The sequence below is a fragment of the Sinohyriopsis cumingii genome, chromosome 18 (assembly GCF_028554795.1).
Source record: "Sinohyriopsis cumingii isolate HCF-2022 chromosome 18, ASM2855479v2, whole genome shotgun sequence".
Classification (NCBI taxonomy): domain Eukaryota; kingdom Metazoa; phylum Mollusca; class Bivalvia; order Unionida; family Unionidae; genus Sinohyriopsis; species Sinohyriopsis cumingii.
In genome coordinates this window covers 88,587,597-88,614,231 of record NC_142978.1, presented here as the reverse complement: position 1 = coordinate 88,614,231, position 26,635 = coordinate 88,587,597, and the positions used below count along the sequence as shown (strand labels likewise).

General features: G+C 37.5%; 2 non-coding genes across 2 annotated transcripts; one reads left to right on the top strand and one right to left on the bottom strand.

Moving 5' to 3' along the window:
* Positions 1–12,005: 12,005 nt before the first annotated feature.
* Positions 12,006–12,077, bottom strand: Trnaw-cca (transfer RNA tryptophan (anticodon CCA)). The gene has a single exon. It is a non-coding gene; the product is annotated as a tRNA-Trp (tRNA).
* Positions 12,078–19,778: 7,701 nt separating this feature from the next.
* On the top strand, positions 19,779–19,851 carry Trnaf-gaa (transfer RNA phenylalanine (anticodon GAA)). Its single transcript has one exon. It is a non-coding gene; the product is annotated as a tRNA-Phe (tRNA).
* Positions 19,852–26,635: the final 6,784 nt, after the last annotated feature.

The window sequence follows — 26,635 nt, the reverse complement described above, 5'->3', positions numbered from 1 at the left end:
CTCTGGTTTTGATTTATACCCTAATGAAATATGTTCCCGTTTGAAGATACCTCTCCAAAATTGTGATCAGTGGTCACCATAATTACGCGAACTGTTCCGTTTGTCATCTTATTTTTTTCAAAAGTTTACACTCTAAAAAATTGTAGAACGATTTTTTTTCTTCCATCAGTAAATCTTTGGATAAAATAAAAGCTTGAGTTTGCACAATTCTGGTATTTTAACTTTATCCTATTTTGGAACTGAAACATGTCACGGAATTTTTTTTCTTCTAACATTAGATTTACAGTTTTTCAGAAAAAAAGACAATCACACGGCTTTTTCAAGAATGAAGCAAGCGACATTGCACTGTATAACCCTGCCTATGGTTAACTCTGAATTCTAAAGTCAAAACATGGGTTCAGCAAAAAATGTAACAATGTTCGTCCTATCCTCCTAAGACGAACATTGTTACATTTTTTGCTGAACCCATGTTTTGACTTTAGAATTCAGAGTTAACCATAGGCAGGGTTATACAGTGCAATGTCGCTTGCTTCATTCTTGAAAAAGCCGTGTGATTGTCTTTTTTTCTGAAAAACTGTAAATCTAATGTTAGAAGAAAAAAAATTCCGTGACATGTTTCAGTTCCAAAATAGGATAAAGTTAAAATACCAGAATTGTGCAAACTCAAGCTTTTATTTTATCCAAAGATTTACTGATGGAAGAAAAAAAATCGTTCTACAATTTTTTAGAGTGTAAACTTTTGAAAAAAATAAGATGACAAACGGAACAGTTCGCGTAATTATGGTGACCACTGATCACAATTTTGGAGAGGTATCTTCAAACGGGAACATATTTCATTAGGGTATAAATCAAAACCAGAGAGAGAGAGAGAGAGAGAGAGAAAGCATGTATTCCTACTTTAAAAATATCACGACACGTACGTTTGTTTTTTTACGGTATATTTTCCTTATGAAAGTTTCAAAGAAACACTCATTCCACTTACATAAGATAAGATAAGAATTTTTTATTTCAGGCTACATAGTCTATACATCAAAATTATAATACAGATATAAAGTAAAATCACTGAAAACATAAAAGAACATATAGAACATAACAATCACATCCATAGAAAAAATACACCCTTTAAAATACATGACAAGAGTGAACTGAAGACGCATGTGATTAAAGAGTGACCACAGAAAAGTACATCCAAACAAGTCGTGATATATTTCGTAACATGACTAACATAATTTCCATGAGTCGCCCATGGCGTGATCATGTGTGTGTTAGTTTTATTGTTTGTGAAGTGACTAATGGTCAGGTACAGAAAAACGCGTCTGATTATCTCGCGGTGCGAATAACAAGTGAAACCAATTTGAAGCTAAGGCGGTGGAAAATATCGACTGACCAATGAAGTCACTTACAATGTGCAACACATTGTTTGGTTGTAAATTCAGGGCAAGTAGAGTAGCACCCAGCCGCAGAATAAAAAAAAACAAAAAAAACACGTCCGATCTTGTCACTGTGCGAAACGGTACTGAAGTCAATTCGAAGCGAAAGCGGTAAGAAAATAAGTATAGCCAATAAAATCGTTTATGATGAGTGATGCATTGTTTTTTTTTTCTTAGGTAGTGTGGCAAAATAATGCCAACGCAAGAGCGTTGTTACCATTGCAGTGCAGACAGATTGGAGAGTGTAAACGTACAAACCCTTTGTTGCGTATTGTACCATTTCTTCTTGCCAGATCAAATACTAAACGGCCACAGTACTGGTTCGCGTTTTGAAACTGACAAACATTTTTAATCTTACTCAAACATTTTGACAAGCACACTCATATGAATAGAGACAGAAGTGTAAAATATCGGTTGGCCCAATGAAGTCACTTACAATGCGTAACACAATGTTTGGTTGTAAATTCAGAGCAAGTAGTGTAGCGACCAGCCGCAGAATAAAAAAAAAGCAAAAAACACGTCCGATCTTGTCACTGTGCGAAAAGGTACTGAAGTCAATTCGAAGCGAAAGCGGTAAGAAAATATGTATAGCCAATGAAATCGTTTATGATGAGTGATGAATTGTTTTTTCTTAGGTAGTGTGGCAAAATAATGTCAACGCAAGAGCGTTGTTACCATAGCAGTGCAGACAGTTTGTAGTGTAAATGTACAATCCCTTTGTTGCGTATTGTACCATTTCTTCTTGCCACATGAAAATATTAAACGGCCACAGTACTGGTTCGAGTTTTGAAACTGACAAACATTTTTAATCTTACTCAGACATTTTGTCAAGCACACTCACATCAACAGAGACAGATGTGTTACAGTACCAGGTGTCAGTTTTTTGTTATTTTTTTCCCTTCAAGCTAGTGATTTTGGGGTTTGTATGAAGTAAAGAAACTAAAAGTACAGTGAACCTCAAGGATGATAACCCAAGCTGTCTATCCATTGATGTATGTATTTACATCAGAAGAAATATGATCCTAAAACAAAAAGATATAAGGCAAGCATGATTAGAACGAACACAAAGATAGCAAATTGTAGTAACAAAGGTATGTTTTCCTTCACGTCCGCGTAACTTAAAGTTTCAATCCCTTTGCAAGACAAACTTGGTACCTTTTGTAGAGCTTGAAATAAAAAACTGAACAAACTGAAACACTTTGCTATAGATACATGCATTTTCTTTTTTGCAGCAGCAGACTAAACAACATAAATAAATTAAATCTTCTAGCAAAAAAGAAATACATCATAAAAATAGAATTAAAGATTAACGATGACTAACCAACAAAACCGAATTTAACAAAGGCAATGACGTGTAGAAATGCCTCTCAGTTTGAGAAAGTATTTGGATGTCATATGCCATGTACCAACAACTTGAAAAAAAAAAAATGTATAAACAGAGAGAAACCTTAATTCAAAATTTAATTTTGTTCCAAATTGTTTGTGTTGTTTAGGGAATACACCTAAGCACTAATAAAGGGTGAACAGGGAAGATACACATAAAAGCTTTGATATTTCTGAAAAAAAATGAGGTGATATTCCTACAGTTCTTAACCAGCTATATATGCTGGGACGGGTCTGTTGGATATCCACAAATAAAGAAGTACAGATTCTGGTCACGTTGCAAGTGTGTGGATGTTTTGGAAAATGGTAAAACTTGGATACACTATTTTCTCGTGACACTTATAAAGTGAAGAGTCTGTACAACTGTCAGAAGCCAAAGTCATATAACTTTTGTACGGTTTGTAAAGATTTCCACTTTAGAAAATGTGAAGTATCACAAGTTATTATCACAAACAGAAATGGAACATAGGGGCTTGATAGTTGTTGTTTAGACACCTCCGCTCAACTTCACAACTTACTTGCTCTGTCTCATATTTTGATCTTAAGGAAAGATCATCTTTTGTGCAGCAACAGTGGTAACAGCAGCAGGAGACGCCGTCACTGCTGTCGAAAAAGGGTAGTTCTTTTAAAAATGCGTTTAGTATATTTTTTAAAAATATCAGATGAAGAAACGTGTGTTAAAACAGGGTTGGTAGAATGTATTAAGCGACAAAGTAGAAGTGACTGAGAGAAGGAGACAACGTTGTCGAGTGGCGTAGTTTTCTGGAGTACGTACGTGTCCCAGCGACACAGTGCCGGCGTCTCTAGCTCTCTTGAAGACACCAACTGTCTGGGTTTTTTTCTTGCAACTTTTTTCTTTCGTGGTAGGGTTTGAATCGAAGGGTCATCAAGATGCATGAGGTGTTTAAGACGCACCGCTGTCGTTGGGCTCCTATATGCTTGGCTTTCACTTGCCCTTGTGAAATATACCAAGTCATTGTGACAACAAGAGGTAGAGAGTGTATATATGGAGAGAATGAACTTGGTTAAATCATTTCTGAATCAGCAATCGAGATGAAACGATCACACGATTTCAGTGAGAGAGAAGAAGAACGTAAGAGGCAGCGAAGTGACGTATCGCCTCACACACGAAAAGAAGTGTTCGCTCAAAACGAAGACATGAGCAAACCTGAACCAACACCTTCCACGTCTGCGACCAGACATAGAGAGCCCACTCCAAACCAAAGTCCACCAGTTAACCCTGAAAAGTACTATCACATTCGAGAGACGGAAAAGCGACCCTCTAGAAAATTTAGAACCACGACTTACACCTACACGGTGAAGTTTAAAGATTTCAAGTCCGACGTACCATTGGAGAAAGCAGAAGGGTTTATCACCGAGATGTGGGATTCTTTGCTCACCACACTAAAGCAACAATGTCAACCCAAAGAAGACGATTTCTTGACACTATCCATAGATCACGACAGCTTGAAATCCCCTGTTTGGATCGAGTTTAGCAGATCCGCAGAACTAACCCCTTCCAAAGTCATGGACAAGATTCAACACGTACAACAATCTAATGATCAGTTTGACATCACCGATGGTAAAGCCACACTGAAAATGGCCCACGTCTCTCCTCCTCAAGGGACTGGACGCAAAAAGGTCTTATTGGTGGACGACCTTCGCAACACCAAAACAAGTCTCGTCCGAATTAACAACCCTCAAGACCAGATGTGTTTAGCCCGTGCCATCGTGGTGGGACGAACCTATGCCAACAAGAACGACACGGTAGAATGGAAAAGAACCTGGAAAACTATTCAACGATCCGATCGAGCCAAACAACGAAATGAAGCAGAACTCCTGTTACAACAAGCCGGACTGTCCAAAGACACACCCTGTGGCATTCCTGAGATGCAAAAATTGCAAGATGCCCTAGCTCCACGATACACCTTGAAAGTGCACCCTCAAGAAGTGCGCGGACCTCTGTTGTTTCGAGGCCAAGACTTTAAGGACGGAAAATACATTCATGTCTATTATCACGATGAACATTTCGATACCATTACCGCCATCCCCGGATTCCTGGGATACAGATATTACTGTGAGAAATGTGACCGTGGTTATAATAATCGAGAGCAACACAAACATTGTGGATCGAAATGCCGAGGATGTTTGGCCTCTCCACCCTGTCTGAGCGAAGGGCAAAAACCATTGCATTGTCCTGCTTGTCTGCGCACGTTTTTCAGCCCTGCCTGTTACCAACAACATCTGAAGACGCAAGGTTCACAGCAGAAATGTGCTTGTCAACTCCTGAGATTGTGCCCTACGTGTGGACAAGGCATACGTACCAATAGTACCAAGGCACACGTATGTTCAGGAAAAAAGAAATGTCACATTTGTCATCACATCGTGGACTTAAACCACCAATGCTACGTGCAAAAATACCAACCCCAACCAGAGAAAGAGGATGGTCACAAGAAGAAAAGCAATTTCATCTTTTTCGATTTCGAATGCATGCAAGAGACTGGCATTCACATTCCTAATTTCTGCGTGGCTCATCGAGCGTGCGAGAAGTGCATTCAAGAACCTATCTTCAGTCATTGCCCTCACTGCAGCAAGATTCCTGGAGGACGTGAAAAAATCTTTCGGGGACCGAACACGCTAGCCGATTTCGCTCGATGGGTCTTAGACCCCATCGACAAGACGTGGAGCCAAGAGGACATCGAACGTTACGGAGATTGTCATCGTCATGCCACGGTGATGGCTCACAATTTCTCCGGATACGATGGACAGTTTCTTCTCAGATACTATACGGAACATGGCACCGAACGTCCTAAAGTGACTTTGAACGGAGCCAAAATCATTTTCATGCAAGTGGGACAAGTACAGTTTAAAGATTCGATGAGCTATTTGGCCATGCCTTTGAGTCGAATGCCTAAAACGTTTGGAATGACAGAAATGGCTAAAGGGTACTTTCCACACTTTTTCAATACGGAAGCCAATCAACACGCCGTTCTACCCCATTTACCTGAGGCTCACTATTACGACCCCGACAACATGCGTACCGAACAACGAGAAGCTTTCTACGCTTGGTACCAGGCTCACGCCTCGGACCCTTTCGACTTTCAGGAAGAAATGCTAAAGTATTGTCGTTCCGACGTGGACATTTTGCGGCGTTGCTGTGGAAAATTTCGAGAACTGTTCATGGAACACGGAGGGGTCGATCCTTTGAAAGAAGCTTGCACCATTGCCAAAGCGTGTTCCTTAGTGTATCGACAACGATTCATGCCTGAAAACACCGTGGCTGTCATCAGCCCTCAAACGACCAACTTTGTAAAACGTCAATACTCGGTCAAAGCCCTACGTTGGTTACATTACTTGTGCGACAAGGAAAACAAATGGATTCAGCATGCCCGCAACGGAGGGGGTGAAAAGACCATCGGAACATATTCGGTAGATGGCTGGGACTTAGAAAACCCCAAGATCGTGTACGAGTTTAACGGTTGCTTATTTCACGGATGTCCCGTCTGTTACCCTGATCGTAGCACTAAAAATCAGTTTTTACAACGAACCATGGAAGACTTGTACCAGGACACTTGTCAGCGACGCCTAAAGTTGGAACAGGAAGGATACCAAGTGGTGGAAATGTGGGAACACGAATACGATCACCGCTTGAAAACCGATCCCGAGTTTAAACGCCTCGTGGAAAGTTACCAGTTCATGGACCCGCTGAACCCGAGGGATAGTTTGTACGGAGGAAGGACCAATGCCACCTGTTTGCTGTACCAAGCCGACGAAGAGAAAGGAGAAGAAATCAAATACTTGGACGTGTGTTCGCTGTATCCCTACGTGTGCAAATATTGTCGCTTTCCTGTAGGGCACCCGCAATTGTTAACGGAACACATCGACCTGAAAAACATTCGACAATACGAAGGCTTGATCAAGTGTAAAGTTTTGCCTCCCACGAACCTATACCATCCCGTCTTACCTCACCATTGTCAAGACAAACTGATGTTTCCATTGTGCCGTACTTGTGCCGAAACGTGCAACCAAGACCAACCTTGTCAGCACACCCAGGAAGAACGTGCCTTGACGGGAACCTGGGTCAGCGTAGAATTGTTCAAAGCTCTGGACATGGGATACGAACTGTTAGAAGTGTACGAAATTTGCCACTTTCCCAAGACACAACAATACCACAAGGGTGATCCCAGTCAGAAAGGCATTTTCGCTGACTACGTGGATGCCTTTTTGAAACTGAAACAAGAAGCCAGCGGCTATCCTTCCTGGTGTCACACTCCCGAAGACCAAATACAATTCAAAGAGAAATACTATGAACAAGAAGGCATCTCTTTAGACCACATCGAGAAAAACGAAGGCAGGCGATCGTTTGCCAAAGTGATGTTAAATTGCTTGTGGGGTAAAATGGCACAACGACCGTGTTTACCCAAGACGGAATATTTGACAGAACCTTCCCGCTACTTCCAGATGATTCACGACAAAACCAAATACATGAAACACGTGGACGTCGTTCGAGAGAATTTGATCTTGGTCAATTACGAAGAAGATCTGGACTTTGTACAAGACGACCCTTTTGGAAATGTCATCATTGCGGCTTACGTGACAGCTCATGCTCGCTTAAAATTGTACGAAGCTTTAGAACTGTTAGGGGAACGCGTCCTGTACTTTGACACGGACAGTTGCATCTACATCGATCGACCGGGTCAGCAACACCCTAACATCGAAGAAAACCGTTTAGGAGCCTGGACAGACGAACATCCCGACGACAAGATTCTAAGTTTCGCGAGTGGAGGTCCTAAAAATTACGGCTACCAATACCGGGACAAACAAGGAGAAGTGCACACGGAGTGCAAAGTGAAAGGACTGACTCTGAATTATCGTACCAGTCGAGTGGTCAACTTTGGGGTATTGAAAGAAGCCTTGCAATCGGGAGAGGATGGAAACTTTAAAGTGACCACTCACCAACCGAACAAGATTGTACGTTTACCCACTCACCACATCGTCAGTCGACTCCTGGAAAAAATCTATCAAATCGTGTACCAGAAGCGAGTGAGACTTCCCAATCACTTTACGTTGCCGTACGGTCACATCGATATTGGTCAGCATATAAAAAGGGACAACGTCCAAGACCAATAGTTCATTGTCACTACCAAGACCAATCGACAAAAATGAATCCTTTCAAACAGCAAGTATAGAGCGTAAGACTCAAGTCCAACGAGAAACTCGGGTGTGATTCTATGCCTCACGATCACATCACCAATGCAATACCACATCTTAGTTGTTATGTACTAATGCCATGACAAACTACGTGCAACCAGTGAAACTTCCAGACCACAAAACTTTACCTTATGGACATGCTGATATCACCCAGTATAAAAAGGGACGACTTCCAAGAACGACACTTCATTGCGAGGACAAGCGACGAGAAAGATGAATAACTCTACGCAGAAGAAAAAAGAGAAGGAACAAACATCATTGACCTCTTTCACCACCATACCGTCACAGCAAAGTGCGTTCAAGAAGGAAAAGGATTCAATAGACCTAAAGGAGTATTTTAGCATCCAAATGACCCAGACAGCGACCTCGAGAAAATTTAGAACGACAACTTACACCTACACGATGAAATTTAAAGACTTCGCGTCTGACGTTCCAGCCGAGGAAGTATCAGGTTTCATTACGGATCTACTTGACTCACTGTTAGAGAAATTCAAATGTCATTGCCAAGTCAAAGATGAAGGTCGTTTGAGCCTATCTATGTATCACGACAGTTTGAACTCGCCTGTATGTCTCGGATTTAGCACACCTGCAGAAATAACTTCTTCCAAACTTTTGAGGGCTATTGAAGACGTGCGGTCGGTGAGAGAAAAATTTGACATCACCGATGGAAAAGTGACTATTCATATGGCATATGTTGCACCTCCATGGGAAGAAGACGATCACTGCTCTTGATCTGCTTACCGATAAGTGTACCTAGCACGATGGACGTAACAGCAGATTTACGACTGACAGGGAATACGAGATCGGAAACATCTATGCTGGGACACAAGTGGTAGCTGACCAGATATTAAACAACGTGTGTAACGGATAGAGAGACAAACACGAACTTTCTCTTATTTGATTGTTTGTTACTTGTTTTGTTTTGACTTTTTCTTATAAACGAACATTTAATGTAAATTCGTTGCATATGAAGTGATTTTAGAAAGGAGTGAACGTTAATTTTAAACATTAGTTTACTAGAGTCAATAACTAAACAACTCGTAAATATGTTTCTTTTATGTTCAAATGTTTATGTATTTAATGGATAGTGCTTAGACCAAAGCACAGGCCAGAGAGCCCATGTATATATGTACTTGAATAAATGTTTTGAACCCATACAACAGACTTTTCTTTATCGAGTCTCTATTCTATCTGTGAGTCTTTCTTTAGAATATTTCTGTCCTTTTTTCTGTGTGTTTCAATGTGTATTTGTTTGTTTCTGTATGTCTATGTTTGTCCCTATCAACCCTTTGTCCCTACAAATACATTTCACCCTATAAAAGGTTTTGACCCTATAAACCTATGACGTTACCAATGTTTAATTCCCACTGATCCCCAGGTGACATTCCCATGTTCAATTTCCATGTTCAATTCCCCTTGTCACTAGAGTGACCCAGGGTTTTTCTCCATGTTAAATTTCCCTTGTCGCTAGAGTGGCCCAAGGGGTTTTGTAATGCTAATTCCCATTGTCGCTAGGGTGGCCCCATATACTACTGTTCCTATATAGTTTTGTCCTATACTATCCTTACTCATCATTCTTTGAGGACCAAATTTGCCTCTTTTAAAGAATAGCTGATATCATTACCTTCACCAAAAATCAATATCGTCACGGATTAGAGGCCGATTTATCGGCCTAATAGCCTATAGATATGTACATAAATACGGGTACAAGCTTTATGCTCTCGGCACAATAAGCTTAGTTCTTTCTAACATTGTTTTCAAAGAATTAAGTTAAAGAGAACACTGAAAGTTTTAAAATTAACTTGTTACCTTAGCTGTATTCTGATATACAAAATAGTAATCCTCATATATTTACATCACGATGTTTTATATTTACGATGTTTTCTGAGAATCATCGTCGTTGACTTCAATGCATGCATCGTTCTTTTTAAGTTCAGTGCTCTCAGTACTTTGATTGGATCCGGCACAATAAGCTCCATTCTTTCTAAGGCTTCAGGCCCAGCCCTAGGATGTGCGGGACACACGGCAGCATGCAAGGCCCAAGGCAGCAAGCGATGAGCGCGGGGCCCCAAGCAACAACAAAACAAATGCATTGCAGAGAAGCGCGGAACCCAAGGCGGTTCCCTCGTTCGCCTTGCCCTATGGCCGGGCATGTTAGGCTTTGAATCATAAGTGCTTATATTTAAACAGAACACTTTTTCTCTTATGCACTGTGTCTCGTTTAATCCATCATACTGTTACACACACTGGATCTGATACTGAGCGAACTAAACACATGTGCGAGTCTATCTGAAGTCTGTTGTTTTTTTTTTTCCAAACCTCAATAGTCACCGTCAAATGAATGGTTGAAAAACGTGAGAATCTTACAAATATTTCAATTCAAGGCACTGAAAGATCACACAACCCAACTCAAAATTCACACCTGCATGGTTTTCAGGTTTAAGATTCCAATGACTTACTAATACGCTTTTTCAGGACAAATATCGATTCTTCACATGATGCAATGCAAACTAAGATTCAAACAGTCCATACAAAAACATTCCTATCTAAATTATTAAACACGTACATGATGATATGCAAAGCAATAAACCACTGAATCATACACAGAAAAGTAATACGATCTCTTAAGGAAAAATGGGAAAGCAACATCTTAAAAACGGTGCATAGAAATTAAAATCAAGCAAATTCACTAACTAACATCTTGAAAGCATATCTCAACGAAAGCCAGTTCAAACCTCCAACTGAATATGTTTATCATTGCCTCAAAACGTAAGAATGTGTTACCTGGGATTTCTGGGTCAAGGTTTTAAAACTGTTCTAGTTTTGTCTTACACTAACCTGGAAATGGATGCACTTCAAATAGTCTTTTAAAAGATGTAATAATGGAGGACGCTGAAAAGACTTAAGACCACCTGAACAGAAAAGAAAAGGAGGAGCATCAGAAGATAGAATCCGTTAATACTAACTGAATGTGTGTGTGTGTGTGTGTGTGTGTGTTTTGGATTGTTAACGCAGCTTTAAAATAATCAGTCATATCGCTACGAGGATCTCTCCCGAAGAGACAGAAGTGCAAATTGTCTCCACGAAATCATCATAGAAGAAATGGTGGTTAAGGATAATAAGCACACCAAAATAAAGGTCCATTCTCAGGGTCACCAAAATCTCAAGAAAGGACAAATACTACTCAGTGTGTGTGTGTGTGACTGAGATTTGTATCGTACTTAACAAATTTTAGTTATATCGCATTGATGTCTGCAGTGTGGCAGTTACAGTGATGTCTACCAATGGGGCATCATGCCGCAGACATTATTCCGACACCAGGCCGACCAGTCCTAGCACTAACCTCTTAATGCTGAGCGCCAAGCGAGGCAATTGTTCTTACCGAGGTCAACTCTAACAATATTACTACGTCACCCCATCGAGATCAGCGAGTTGTAAAAACTGCTACCGCTTGACCACCCCCACCCCTAATGGGTCCCTCCCATGTTAATCCGATGGGCGCTTATCGCCCATGTCATATGATTTGATGCCATAACGTCACCACATATTACTACTGATATACCAAGATTATTCCATTTGATATAACAGTAACTATTTAACTCAATATTCAGGTCACCATTGTTATTAATGGAAGATGGTCAGTACGTTGTGTGTCCACCTGAGACACAGGTACTTGATTCCGGGGTAAACTAATGTGTACACTCACCAATGTCAAGTGCCTGTGACCCGAGATTTCAAGCATATATCTTCAATTTTTTAGCATAACAGAAAGCTTATACTTGTATGCTGTGTATGTTTTTAACCAGCTTATATTGTGGGGATATGGTTGAGTTTACTCAGGTATCAGCAGACTATATTTATAACAATTTCATGCTTTACATTAGAAGCATCCAAATATACAAAAAGAACAGTACAAGTATCGTCTGTGTGCAAAAGCTAACTCATTTTAGACAGAAAAAAGGTTTTAAAAAAATTTGCACTTGACCCCGACGTGATTCGAACACGCAACCTTCTGATCTGGAGTCAGACGCGCTACCGTTGCGCCACGAGGTCACTTATGACACAACATCTCCAATGTAGTATAGGTATATATCTCTTTCAGTCGTAAGTATTTACATTTGCCCATACTATTTCGATTGGACACGGTACTAAAGCTTTGCAGTTACATGTAGCATCACGTGTCTATCATGAAATGAGATCACCACCTTTCTGACGTTTAAACATACTTTATAGCTTTCGTTTCAGCTGAATAGAAATACCTACATAATGATTATAATTGAGTTCCCACGACCCCTAAAACCAGCATGTACACTGTTGTAGTATTTTTGCTGTTAGTCGGGTTCTCAAATTGTTTATTCACTAACCATAAATAAAATCTATATCGTATGAGAACCACTCCTCGATACAACCTGTACTCCAGTATGGTTCCCTGCTTCGTATTTATTATGTGCTGCAACTTCGCTATTCAAATAATGGATTGTAACCCAGAAGAATAACAAGAACGAAACCAGAAAAACATCCGCAAGGAGGACACCAAAACAAAACATAACCTTTGTCTCGCAAACATAACTAATACCCGTACAGTCACTCAACTGTACAGGATAACCCAAACGGGAGATAAAGTATTTGGCAATTATTTGGAAATAAAACATCAAATAAAATGTAGCCAAGTTCGAGGGAGTGAAGTATGGAAAAAATAAAGAGAATATGGAACTCTCATGAACAAAACTGACCCTGGCTTAATACTATAAAGCGAAGTGCGACACACTATTATAGCATACACAAAAAAAAAATAGATTTTTTTCTTTTTCTCTAAAATTAGCGCATCGTCACTTCGCAAAAATTCAAAATTGAAATAAATAAATCAAATAAATTAAAAAGAAAACTCATAAGATCCAGGTTATAAGGATCGTAAAACAACTGGGTACAGACTTGATATAGAAGGCTATCCCTACAGGAATACAATTATTGCACGAACAACATATAGCATACTCACCAACAGCACACACGGATATAGGTACCTCCAGCCAAGGTCACACAAAAAATAGGAGAGGAACTCCCGAGTAAGGTGATAGAAACCTATTCGGAAGACCAAACCTATAGAAGACACTAGAAATGTAAATACCCCGTCAAAATTTTGTAAACTTTTGTACCAAATTCTTTATTAAACGTAGAAAACAGGCAACATATCGGGGGGCTTCAGAAACACATAAAACACTTATCTTTGGTTAGGTGGGGGGGGGGGGCAATCTGTCTGGTGCCCCCCACCCCCACCAAAAAAACCCAGACTGCTTGTCCTCTCACTGAAGCAATCTGAACATGGAGAAAGCTACAATGTATTCCGATTAGCAGAATTATAGGGCTAATGAGCCGAACGCAGCAGCTTTTTATTAGCATAAAGAACTGAAATGTGGATAAAGCTTCAATGAAAAGGGGAATTGCAAGTAATTTGTCTTCCTTCCTCTTTCAAAAGGTTAATGTACTTAATGTGTTAACAGTTTTCTTATAATTTTGTTTCCATAGTTACGCGAGTAACAAATGACTATCGCCAATAATTAGCTCCATCGGCAGAGCCTGACCGTTCATGGTTCGGAAATTATGTACAGATGACTGTATATGCTCAGCTAAGTCATACAAGACATCAGAAAGTGAATACATATGACCGGAGGCATACACTCTCAATGTAAATTCCATTTCGGAATACATTCACTTCTTTAAACGCGTTGGATTAACAGAACGAATCATCCTCTTTGCATGAACATGCAAATACTTTGTATAGTATACCCAGTTTATAATAATAGAATTAAGTTATTTCAGAATACATTTATTATTATTATGAAATTCTTTAATCAGGAATTTGCCTATTCTTGAGATGTCTAATGGAGGAGTTGTATTTCATACACAGAAACTATAAACATGTCATCGGTAATAATGCATGTGCGAGTTTGGGCGCGCGCGTCTGTCTGTGTGAAGAGAAAGCTTGAGGAAGAAACAAAGGAAGATTGATATAGCAACACATAAATAATGCATCTTTGGTTTTATCTTAGACATACGTCCGATAGAAAGTTTCTTTCAGTCGATGAGTGTATTTCTCTGAGCGAACTTTCTGAGTGTGTCCCTCTTTAATCATACAGAACAAGCTGTACTCGCTCAATTTACACGTTGTAAATGCATGAACACACCCACCCATCTCCGCGAGAACCATGTTTTGTCCCTGCACTGAACCAAATATTGACAGACAGAACAAGCTGCTCGTGCTAAACTTCAGCAACGTTATTTCTAAGAAACAAACTTTTAATTAGATTTTATTAATTATTCTAGCTCAATATATTTATATGAATAACTTCAAATAAGTGTCCCGGCTAGGAATCACACTATTCACACGCCTTATGTTCATGTCCCCATCGATAATCAAGATTATAAACAGACATTAGAGTGTATAGCCAAGGATCTGCCCTCTCAGAGAGAATCCTTTTATGAAAACAGAGCTATAGAATGTTTGAATGTACACTGCATGTACTAGAACGTCATTAGTCTATACCACGGACCAAAGCCAAATATGCTCTTGCCCGGAACCAATTATGTTGCTGTTGTTGGGTTTAACGCCATTTTTCAGCACACGATAGGCTATACATGGCGACCAGTATTAATGGTGGAGGAAGAACCTGAGAAAACCCCAGAAAGAACCAACGACCCACGAGAAGCTACTGGCAAGCTTTCTCACATACCCACATCTGAGACTCGAACCAACACGGACAGGTGAGATGGCAGTGATCCGTAACGGAGAGCGCTTTAGACCACTCGGCCACTCGGGGCCCCAACCAATTATGTACTCTGTCAGACAAACATATGTGTACGTCTAGTATTCATCATTGTCCAGTATTCACGAATCATCTATATATCCCATCGGAAGCATGATCTGAGCTTTGGGTTTCCCCCACTTAGATTCCGATCAATTTACGCGTTGAAGATGTACGAGCCTCACACCACATCACGAAAACCAAACCTTTTCCTTATGAGGAATCAAACATTAAAACAGAAAAGTTGCTTGCGCTAATCTATAACAATTTCTGAGAAAAAAAGGCTTATTAATCTAATAGTTCAGAACGATTACATTTATATAGATAAGTTCTAGTCCCGGCTCAGAACCACACTATTCAATCGCTTTATGGCAATGTCTCCGCCGAGATACAAGTTCATAACCATAAAATAGGGTATATCCCTGCATACAGCCAGCTACGTCCCCATCAGACTGAATCGTTTAGAAAAACAATGTAATAACACTTAAACTGCCAAAAACAAGTATATCTTTTTCCAGAACCAATTGTGCCCTTTCTCAAAACCTAAGTTTAAAATAAATTTAAGTTTTATGGCTGTTTTATTGACAAAAATGTGTATATGCATGTAGCTATTGATTGCCTAAACATTTTGGTGCATCGATATGGTTATGGATTAATGTTTTATCGTATATACCCACCATATCGGCCAATTATACACATCGAGTAATTCTGCGCAACGATAGGTCATGTCAGTAAACATTGGATCACGTGGGTGGTGGTGAGTTGGTTAAAAATCCATTTTGTGTCAAGAAAAAACGATCATACTTTAAGTGATATTCATAAAATGTACAAAATTATCCCTCATTTGGACTCGAAATGAATATGGAAATTATTTCTAAATGTCAACACGAAGACCCACTCGATGACCTACTTGAACCTGTAACCCAGAAAATCCTATTTACTATGCATCTTTTAGAATCATACCAATGTATACATTATATAAAAGATGGAAATGTATACCTTAAAACAATTATGCATCTTAATACAACTTCCAGTTTTGCACGAATTTGTCCCACACGTACAAAATCGTCTGCTACCCAACGTGTCAACTTGCTGCTGGAAAGGGATTCTCAAGAAATTCCGCGGCTTATAGTCTATCTAAATTATTTAGTCATTTTTCCCCATAAACAAGACGTTGTAAACAAATTATATCCTATTATTGTTGTTCTTCTCCCACATAACAGCCTATTGTTCATAAAATGTTGAACTTGACTACTTTTTACATAAGATCGGTTTAGTTTGCCTAATATCTCTTTCCATTTATTGGCATTGTTACGCAGACTTTTGTAAAGCTAGCTATAAACCGAATTACTCGTCTGAACTAGTGACAGAAACAGTCCAAAGTAATGTATTTAATTTCTATAGCCAGATGGATAAACATTACATCTTTTTCAAAGCTGTGCGCAGAATAGGCCGACATATCGTGAGTCATGAAAACAGGGTGGTGGTATCCCGCGCATCCAAAATTAATATTTTTAACAATATTCTGGTGACAATGACCCAGACAACCATCCCACCAAAATAGCTATAAATAAGTGTAAAGTTGTCTTCAAACCCAAAATCATACCCATCACACCAAGTGGCAAAGTAATCCTTGAACTAAGAGAAAAGATACCTCTACTAAAAAAACAGGTAACAAACAATACAAACCAGAACAAATCACCATGGTTACAAAAACCACCAAGGATTAACACTGAAGCTACCAAATTAGGCAATAAAGAAGGACAAGAAAACTTACTAAAACCTGTACTGGTAAACGAAATCAACCAAAAATACCAGGACTATGTTAAAATATATACCGATGGATCAAAAACAAACAACCCACCAAGAACAGCAGCAGCAATAGTCATCCCTGAATTCAATATACAAACGGGATCCAGATTATCTGACTATTGCTCCATTTACACCACTGAATTCTGGGCTATACTTGAATCACTACAATGGATCAAAGACAACCAAATACCTAAAGCAGTCATTATAAGCGATTCCCTAAGCGTTATCAAATCGATCCAAATCGCAATACACGCTCTAGGGAACAATTCCTCAACAGAGCATGCCAATTAATCGACGATATCACCACAGTACATCAATTAGTCGAGCTCATGTGGATACCGTCGCACACTGGAATCTCTGGCAACGAAACGGCAGTCAAAGTTGCAAAAACCAAACTAGGAGATCAAAACTCTATCAAGCTTAACTATAGCTCTACAGAAGCAATAAGCTTCGCACAAACATATATAGACCAAACATGGCAAGATTTTTGGAACTCCTCCACAAAAGGTAAAAAGCACCATGAAACCAAAAAAAAACGTAGATAGGAACATATAGCTACCTAAGGGTACCTATTTAGAACAGAAAACCATAAACAGGATAATAACTGGAAAAACTAAACTAGCAAGCAGTTTTGGAAGGTTTATAGGACCCAAACCAGCAACCATTAACTGCTTTAACTGCCACACCACCGAAGATCTACACCACGTATTCAATATATGCCCAAAATATCAACCCGCTCGGAAAATATTTATCAAAATGCAAAAAGAGATTGGATCACCACACACATACCCAGAGTTACTTATGGACTTTAATAAAAATAAACAATCAGCATATAAAAATGTAAATCAATTCATAGACTCAGCAGGACTTAAGAACAAAATATAATTACTATCCCCACAAAACCAAAAGACCCAGTAACTAGCTAAATAAATTTAGAAGCCACCACATAAAAACCCATAACATATCATTCAATTTTATAAAAGTATTAATAAATAATTCACTTACGAAGCACCTATAAAAAACTTAGGAAACCTTAACGAACCGAGTAATCAGCTAGGATTCCGGTCCTAGATGTCCTTAACGAACCGTATAATCGGCTATGACTCCGGTCTCTTGCTAAATAAAGAATAAATAACATTCAATCTCTAAAAACATTAATTAACAAATAACTTAATGAGGTAATATCTAAAAACGTATAAATAACATAACGTAGGAAACACACCCTAAACACCTCGACCTGTAATACCATAATAACCTTGAAAATCTCTCTTCATACATGATTTCTACTAAGAACCTCTATAAACAGCATATAACATCCCCCCTCCTTTTAGAACATTTTGAAGAAGAAAAAATAAAATCGAAACAAAAAAAAAAAAATTCGCAAGAAACACCAGGCAAATGCAACAAGAAACCAGCGATGTAAAGCAAGCAGAACCGTTCCCGAACTCTCCTTCGCACTAATGACAGCCAACCATTCAACTGTAGGGACCTTTATGGACCCACAGACTGAGGCCAAACTATCAGGGTTCCGTGAATCCATAAAAGCTTGGGGGAGGTGGCACCATCCCCCTCCCCAGGAACAACTAGCAGACTGCGGTGCAGTCAGAAAAAAGTGGCACATGCACAATTGTGCGCACGCCACTATAATTAAACTCAACAACAACAACATGGCCTTTTTTCAAATGGTAAGCATTGCAGTATTTTATTTTCGTCAATCGTTCGAAATCGGTATGCGTTTTGCTTCAGTATTGTCGACGGAAACCTTACGTGCGCAGAAATGCCCGACAGCATTGTATGTGCGTAGTTCGTTTGCTATCCTTGCTGTATATTTCAAATCGGTATGCATGTGAGCGGTCTTTTATTTCGGGTTGAAATGATAACATTCGCTTGTCGACTGTGGGATTTATTACGAGATGAAATGGTACGAAATAAACAAAACAATACACATACTTATAATACAAGACAAATACACTACAGAATATAACCGATACAAATACTATTCACCCACCGAAAATGATGTTTGTCACAGAAAAATACGAATGATACCTTTCTTACCAAACTCGAAGGGTACAATATTTCCAAATTATATTCAATCCTTGGTCTTTCACTTGCGTGAAAGACAAGCGCTCTTCAATTTTACAACTCGTACTGCTCGAGGGGTTTGTCCTTCTCAAGAACTAGAGTAGGAATGCCAGAAGCTTTTGTTAGATTGGCGGGGAACTGATTTTAATAATCGTGAAGCACGGGAATCATGCACCGTGATAGATCACTCACTCACTCATTCACGACAAACACGCACATTGGTACATTGACACAAGTCCTGGGTCACATGCATGTAAATGCTATCGTAAGGATGTTATGGCCAGATATTATTTTAACCAGAACAACAAGAGTAGAGTATATTACAGTCATGTTGTTGTTGTTGTTGTAGGGTTTAACGCCATTTTTTCAGCACACTATAGGCTATACATGGCTGCCAGTATTAATGGTGGAGGAAGAACCCGGGAAAACCCCGGAAAGAACCACCGACCCAAGAGAGGCTACTGGCAAATACCTACATTAACCGAATCCGAGACTCGAACCCACGCAGACAGAGGTGAGATGGCAGTGATCCGTAACGGAGAGCGCTTTTGACCACTCGGCCACTCGGGGCCCCTATTACAGTCATGTAAACTGACTCTCTTTATTATATTTTTAATCAGAAATTATAAATTCGAGGGAGCGGAATTGCTTATAGCTGTAAATTGGCCGCCATTACGCATGTTGACTCTCTTTTAAAAATATTAACATTATAAATAAAAAGAAAAATTATCAATTAGTTACATTTTTACATGTCATGGAAATGTACCTTTCGGTTACCTTGAATTAGCCGATGTCTCCTTTTATCCGTCTCTTTTTGCGGGTACCCTGATCCTCCATTACCGACCATCAACGTTATCCGTCTCTTACACTAATGAATTAGGTCATATGGCGTTATTGTACTTCCGCGTGCAAACAAAAGTAAGCACGAATAGCCCCAAAACAGTTGAATAAAAAATAAAATCTCTTATTGAAAATAATAGATAAAACTTGAAAGCTGTTATATGGAAAATGAAAAAATACCTTTATATTTGGTCTGCCTTTTTCCCCTAGTTCATTGTCAGCCGGAATAGCTCAGTTGGGAGAGCGTTAGACTGAAGATCTAAAGGCCCCCGGTTCAATCCCGGGTTCCGGCACGGAACGAGTCCGGCGGCTGACTCTTTTATTTTTCTTTTTTTCTTCAATTTTAAAATGAGAGCTATCAATCAGTGAATTCTATAAAAAAAAAATTATATACATATATTCCAGTTACAATTTACCATTGTTCCACAGTGTCGGAAGTTGGTGAAGGTCTAGCATTTATCCCTTTAAAAAACCAGCCTGAATGGTTGGTTCCCTGGGTATGGGAGATAAACCTTCTTCAATATTTGATTTTCTTTTATCTCTGTTGAATTACAATTTTACGTTGGTTATGTATTTGTATAATACCTTCCTTTGAGTCTGTTTTGATGGTCTTCAGTTTGGGCAACCATTTTTTTTTTTACAGTTGTCCATTTATTGTTGTCATAGTGCATATTCAAATTGGGCTAGTTGGCCTTAATAGCCTTCCTGTGGACTTTTTTAATGGTTTTTACTATGCAATATGCAGCCAGGATTTTGCTGTTAAACCCCTACGTACATACTTTTTCAGTATCTATTTTTAGATAAGTTCCATCAATTTAACATTGTTACTAACGGTCCATATTCAATGGCATTGACCATAGTTAGTAAATGACATTCTTTTATCCTGAACTAGAAATTCAATGAAAACACAAGTGACTCCAAAATTGACTATATATCCCCTTTGAAGAATTATATGCAATACTGATGGACAACAATACCCAGGAAACCATCACATTAAAATTTACCGCCACTGTAAAAGAAATATTGAAAAATTTAAAACTACAACCTTAGACAGATTTTTCTAACACATCTGTTCATAATGCTATCTTTAATATTCCATCAGTTTTTTCCTTATATCAATATTTTGTTTTGTTTCCTTGGCTCATGACATTCCATCCTTTCTAACAAACTTTACTTCATTCCCTGCAAATGAGAAAATCACTCTCATGTATGTATATGTTTCCACAGCAGTAAAGTAGTATGTATTACTGTGCCACACGTTTCATCCATTATCTGAATGACATATCAAATGTTCCAAAAAACTAGGATATATTTTTTGTTTCAGTCATATTATTCATATAACATAACCAAACAATTAATATGCTTTTTAATTTGAAGTATTTAATAAGGTAATTGACTGAATATTAAAAAGTATTAGTCCCTCTTTCATAGCATGCCCATGCTAACTTGGGCATCATATGCCGAGTGCCCTCAATTCCAATGTTTTATTCAAATTCAGTTAATAGGCCATACATAATACACTTTCATGATGTCATAATATACTTTCATGATGTCATAATACACTTTCATGATGTCATAATATACTTTCATGATGTCATAATACACTTTCATGATGTCATAAAATACTTTCATGATGTCATAATATACTTTCATGATGTCATAATACACTTTCATGATGTCAATATACTTTCATGATGTCATAATACACTTTCATAATGTCATAATATACTGCATACAGCTGAAAAGACTTGTCACTATACAAAAACAAGTTGATTTTCAAACTTAGCATTAAAGCATATAATAAAACAATTTTAGTGCTTGATTTCAGTGAATACAGGGGTTTTATGAACCAATAATGACCACTTATGACCATAATGACCACTTATTCATGTCAGCCATTATGAGGCATGCTGGACAAAAAAACTGGTGTGAATTAATGAAAATAATTTATAAATCAATTATTGAACAAAGAATGGCTATTAACTACTTTGCTGTGATCTACTTGAAATGTGTGAGGGACTTTATAGTATAAAACCAAATTCTATGCACTCCATTGTTTCATGAATCAGAATGTTAAAGTTACATTATTATTATTATTATTATTACTATTATTATTCCTGTTTTGTTTTACAATTAAAATTAGTGCTGGGTGTGCATTCACTCAGCATTGAACTAATCATCAAAAACATATTTTCTCAAGAAAGTAGCGATTGGTTCTGATGAAGTATATACTAAATAGAACAATACACACATTAGCAAAGTAATGATTGGTTCTGATGAAGTATATAATAAATAGAATAATACACACATAAGCAAAGTAATGATTGGTTCTAATGAAGTATATACTAACTAGAACAATACACACATTAGCAAAGTAATGATTGGTTCTGATGAAGTATATAATAAATAGAATAATACACACATAAGCAAAGTAATGATTGGTTCTGATGAAGTATATAATAGAATAATACACACATTAGCAAAGTAATGATTGTTTTTGATAAGTATATAATAAATAGAACAATACACGTTAACAAAGTAAAAATTAGTCCTGATGAAGTATAAATAAATAGAATAATATTAATATTAGCAAATTAACAATGTTAAATAGCAAATTAACAATATTAAATAACTTACTAATACCTAAAGCACTGAACTCGTGAATTATTTGTATAGTTGCAATGCAAATATGCCTCATTTTTAATAATAAGTACATGACACTATGGTCACCGTGTCATTTTGATGTCATGAATGCACACTTGTTCAATACAAAACTTCATGAATCTGGCTAGTGTTTATATTGTTGGATATTATAGTCTAAACCGAACTACAACCAGCTTGGATACTGAATATTGTAATCTTTCAACGATTAAAGCACACATACAGAAGCAAGCAGAGCTGAAATGAATAACAAATTTTCCTATTCAAAGATCCCTCACTGGTAAAGGTGTCAAATTCATCATTTACTTTTTGTCAACTTTAATAGTATTGTTGTATCCTGTATTAGGAATTTATAAAAACAGAAGCATTGACACCATTTTATGTGCACTCCAATTTAAAATATGACAAGAAAAAGACAAGACCATGCAAACCATAGAGAAAGCATACATTTACGATATGTGTTAATATAGTGGAAGCATACAATTAATAAACATATCATCTTAAAGGGAGAAAACTCCATCCAAAACAATGTGCTGCTACATACCTGAAAGACTGTAGCCCATAGCCTAAATGTTCTTTCTTTTGGGATCTACACAATGTTTACATACTTAAATGAGCAAGGTGTGTGTGTGTGTGTGTGTGTGTGTGTGTGTAAAACAACAAGTTCATTTAAGTATGTTGGGATAGTTCTTCATTACAATTTTGAATACTTCAAGTGCCATGGTTGTCATATTTTGGATGCGGATAGCTGAAACATTTGCTGAATTCAAGAGTTCAGAGTAAGGTTTCTTGAAATCAGTAAAAACAAATCTATTTCTTTCATGGAGTTTTCATGTTTGTTCATATTAATGACAAACAGCTAAAATGCAAGGTTAGGGGACAGAGGTTGAAGTTTACCATGATAAAAGAGTGATAAACACCCATTCTTACTTCAGTTATAAGCTGTTTTGCAATTCATTTAAGTTACAATTAATTTTTTAGATGCATTTTGACAAATTTCAATGATTTGCTGTTTGAAGTTTAGTATAATGTCCAAAATGACTATTGTACTGCAGAGTCTACACAAAATTCATTAGTCCAAAATGACTATTGTACTGTTAGATCTGCTGAGTCTACACAAAATACATTAATCTTCATGTACAGTAGTAGCTTGGTATTTATTTGGGTTTGCTTTCATGTTAATTTTGGTAAATCACCAAGTCAAAATTGTGCACTCTTTCCAAAGTTGACTTCAAATTGTTATGGTTACAGTGAGCATACGTGTGTTGTTATTGGCATATGTCATTAATAGAGATATTAAAAAGTAAGACAATGAGAATTGATCCCGGAGTATCCTTGATAGATATCTGGACATAAATTTAACATGTCTTTTGTTTGAGACATAATCTGCATCACTACCAAATTTAAAAGCCTGTATGCTGCCAGCCTGGAGGAGTTTGTGGGGGAAGCAAATAATTTAGCTATATCCTTCACAATAGCTGCAGAATATTTGTTTTGGATTTAAGCACAAGTCACTCCAGTAGTCAAATTTGTTCATGACCTATTCACAGACAACTTGTTCATAGACTTTTCAGATTATTTTGACTCTATTGTCTTAACAAAAGGTAGTACAAAAGAGTGAGAAGCAACAAGCTTTGAAAAATTCAGCATGTTTTTTACCTAGAATACAAAGTGAAAATGTTAAAAAAAGGAACTTATGGTATTGTGTTAAATCCCAAATAATCCAAAAATTATGGACACAAGTCCTAATGTTTAAAGTTCTGAATAAACTTAAGCAGAAATCCAAATTAAATCCAACACTAGACGTGTTGCTGTGCCTGTGATGGCCTGTATGATGCTGATGCGCCAACAGTCATTTTTGTTGGATCACAATAATACAATCCAAGAATTAAATCATTATTTGAAATTCAGTTAAAATTCAAGTCTCTATTTCCAAGATTGTTTTTTTTTTTGTATTTCCAGGGAAGAATCACTTGAATTAAATAATTTTAAGAAATAAATTCCAGCCAAAATGAATTATTGGACAATATAATGCAACTGATCCTGCCAAGATCTTAAAGCATGATTGAATAATTTTTTCAGCAACAAGATTATATGGTATTCCACCTGACCTCAGGTCACAATTAACATTTTCTATAAAAATAAACATTACCTAATGAAAAATAACCCTCTAAATGGTTCATGTCTATAAGATGAAATCTTAGTTATAATTATTTTTCTGTTACTAAAATTATAATATAAAATGTGTGGTAAACATCAGGAAGACCTGGCAATTTACTGAGAATTTCCGAAGTTCAAGATTCCTACCTGAAATATTCTCAGCAAGTTTTTTATTTTTTAATGTTTTTCTAATTTCATGGTGTTTGCTTTTGTAATAATATTATTATATGTTTTTTATCTTATAGATGTTGTCTAATGTTGTAAACCGCTTAGAGCTTCTAAAGATTAGGTGCCATACAAAGTCCTCATTATTATTATTATTAGTATTATTATTTTTATTCAGATTGAGATAAACATGTTTACTACAAAACCAAAATCAGTAATTCAGGTCAGGTAGAAAATTAACTTGATTTTGGACAAGGTCAAATCCATCATACAATTTCACATTATCAATAGCATATCATGAAATAAAAAAATTAAACTTTTTTACTAACAAACAATGTAATTTAAATGTACATTACAATATAGTTAGTGGAATACTGACAGGATGATTATTTTTGCTTATCAAGTGGAACATTTTTCTTATATATTGGGACTACCTGGGTTTCATGGAGTATGGTTGGGAAAATGTCCAGGTCAAGGCTGTAGAACTGAGTTTAATTAGCAGACCAGTCAGTAACTGAATGCCATTTAGGCAAAATAAGACCCATCAGTTTCCTTTCTAATGCAGATAACTTGATATGGCTCCAGCTGTAGTCTTCAGTGACACAAGAGAAATCAAAGTTCTTTCTAGCTTCTTCACCTTGAGGTAGTTATTGCTTTTAGCAACACTAATGATGCAATTGTTGAAATCCTGTTTTACACATGCCTCATCATAGTTTACCTCTTCTACACATGCCTCATCATAGTTTATCTCTACACATGCCTCATCATAGTTTATCTCTACACATGCCTCATCATATTTTATCTCTACACATGCCTCATCATAGTTTACCTCTTCTACACATGCCTCACCATAGTTTATCTCTTCTACATATCGGATTCGGCCAATTTGAGTATGTGAGAAAGCTTGCCAGTAGCTTCTCGTGGGTTGGTGGTTCTTGCCTGGATTTTCCCGGGTTCTTCCTCCACCATTAATACTGGCCGCCATGTATAGCCTATCGTGTGCTGAAAAATGGCGTTAAACCCCACAACAACAACATATGCCTCATCATAGTTTATCTCTACACATGCTCATCATAGTTTACCTCTTCTACACATGCCTCATCATAGTTTACTTCTTCTACACATGCCTCATCAGTTTACTTCTACACATGCCTCATCATAGTTTACCTCTTCTACACATGCCTCATCAGTTTCTCTTCTACACATGCATCATCATAGTTTACCTCTTCTACACATGCCTCATCATAGTTTACCTCTTCTACACATGCCTCATCAGTTTCTCTTCTACACATGCCTCATCCTAGTTTACCTCTTCTACACATGCCTCGTCAGTTTGCTCCAAGGTCCCATAGACATCATCAGACATATAAGCTACATGAAAAGGTGTGGGCCAAAAGTCTTTATTGAAGTTTTTGCTGAATAAAATTTTTGGAACAGCAGTAAGTAAATTTACTGTTGATTTTGTTGGTACTCATTCTTTGATCACTGTGAATATCATATCAAAGGAGTCACCAATACCAGTGTTACGATTTCCAGAGTTACATAGGTACTGCCATTTATTTACTAAAATAACATCTACACGTTAGGGTTTGCCCTGATTTTTAAAACAGGTTGTCCAGAAATTATATTTATCATGTTAAAAATATCAAACATATCAATAGCGCACTGTTATTTATTTTTGCTTGTCTAAAAGGACAAAATTTAGGTCTCCTAGTAGCATGAAATTATCATAATGGATATTAATTTATCTAATAATTAAGTACAGTCCTTAGTGAGCATACTGTGTAGCCATCTTCACTAGCCATAGTTCTGATGTGTTAACCCTATCCGCACCTTGATGGATCCTTCAGAAAATTCAGTGCTTCATGTCTGTGAATTTCATTGGATGTGGCAGTAAGGTACCATATCCAGTCAAAATAAAGTGTTCAAATTTGAACATTATTCTTACATGATCGATATAAGGGAAGCATACAACTGGAATGGACTGATAAATAAGCAATTTTCTACTGCCAGTCATTATTTGTACAAATATATCTTTTCCCTCAAACACACATGTAATGGCTTCTCTCTGGTACATATTCATACCTTCAA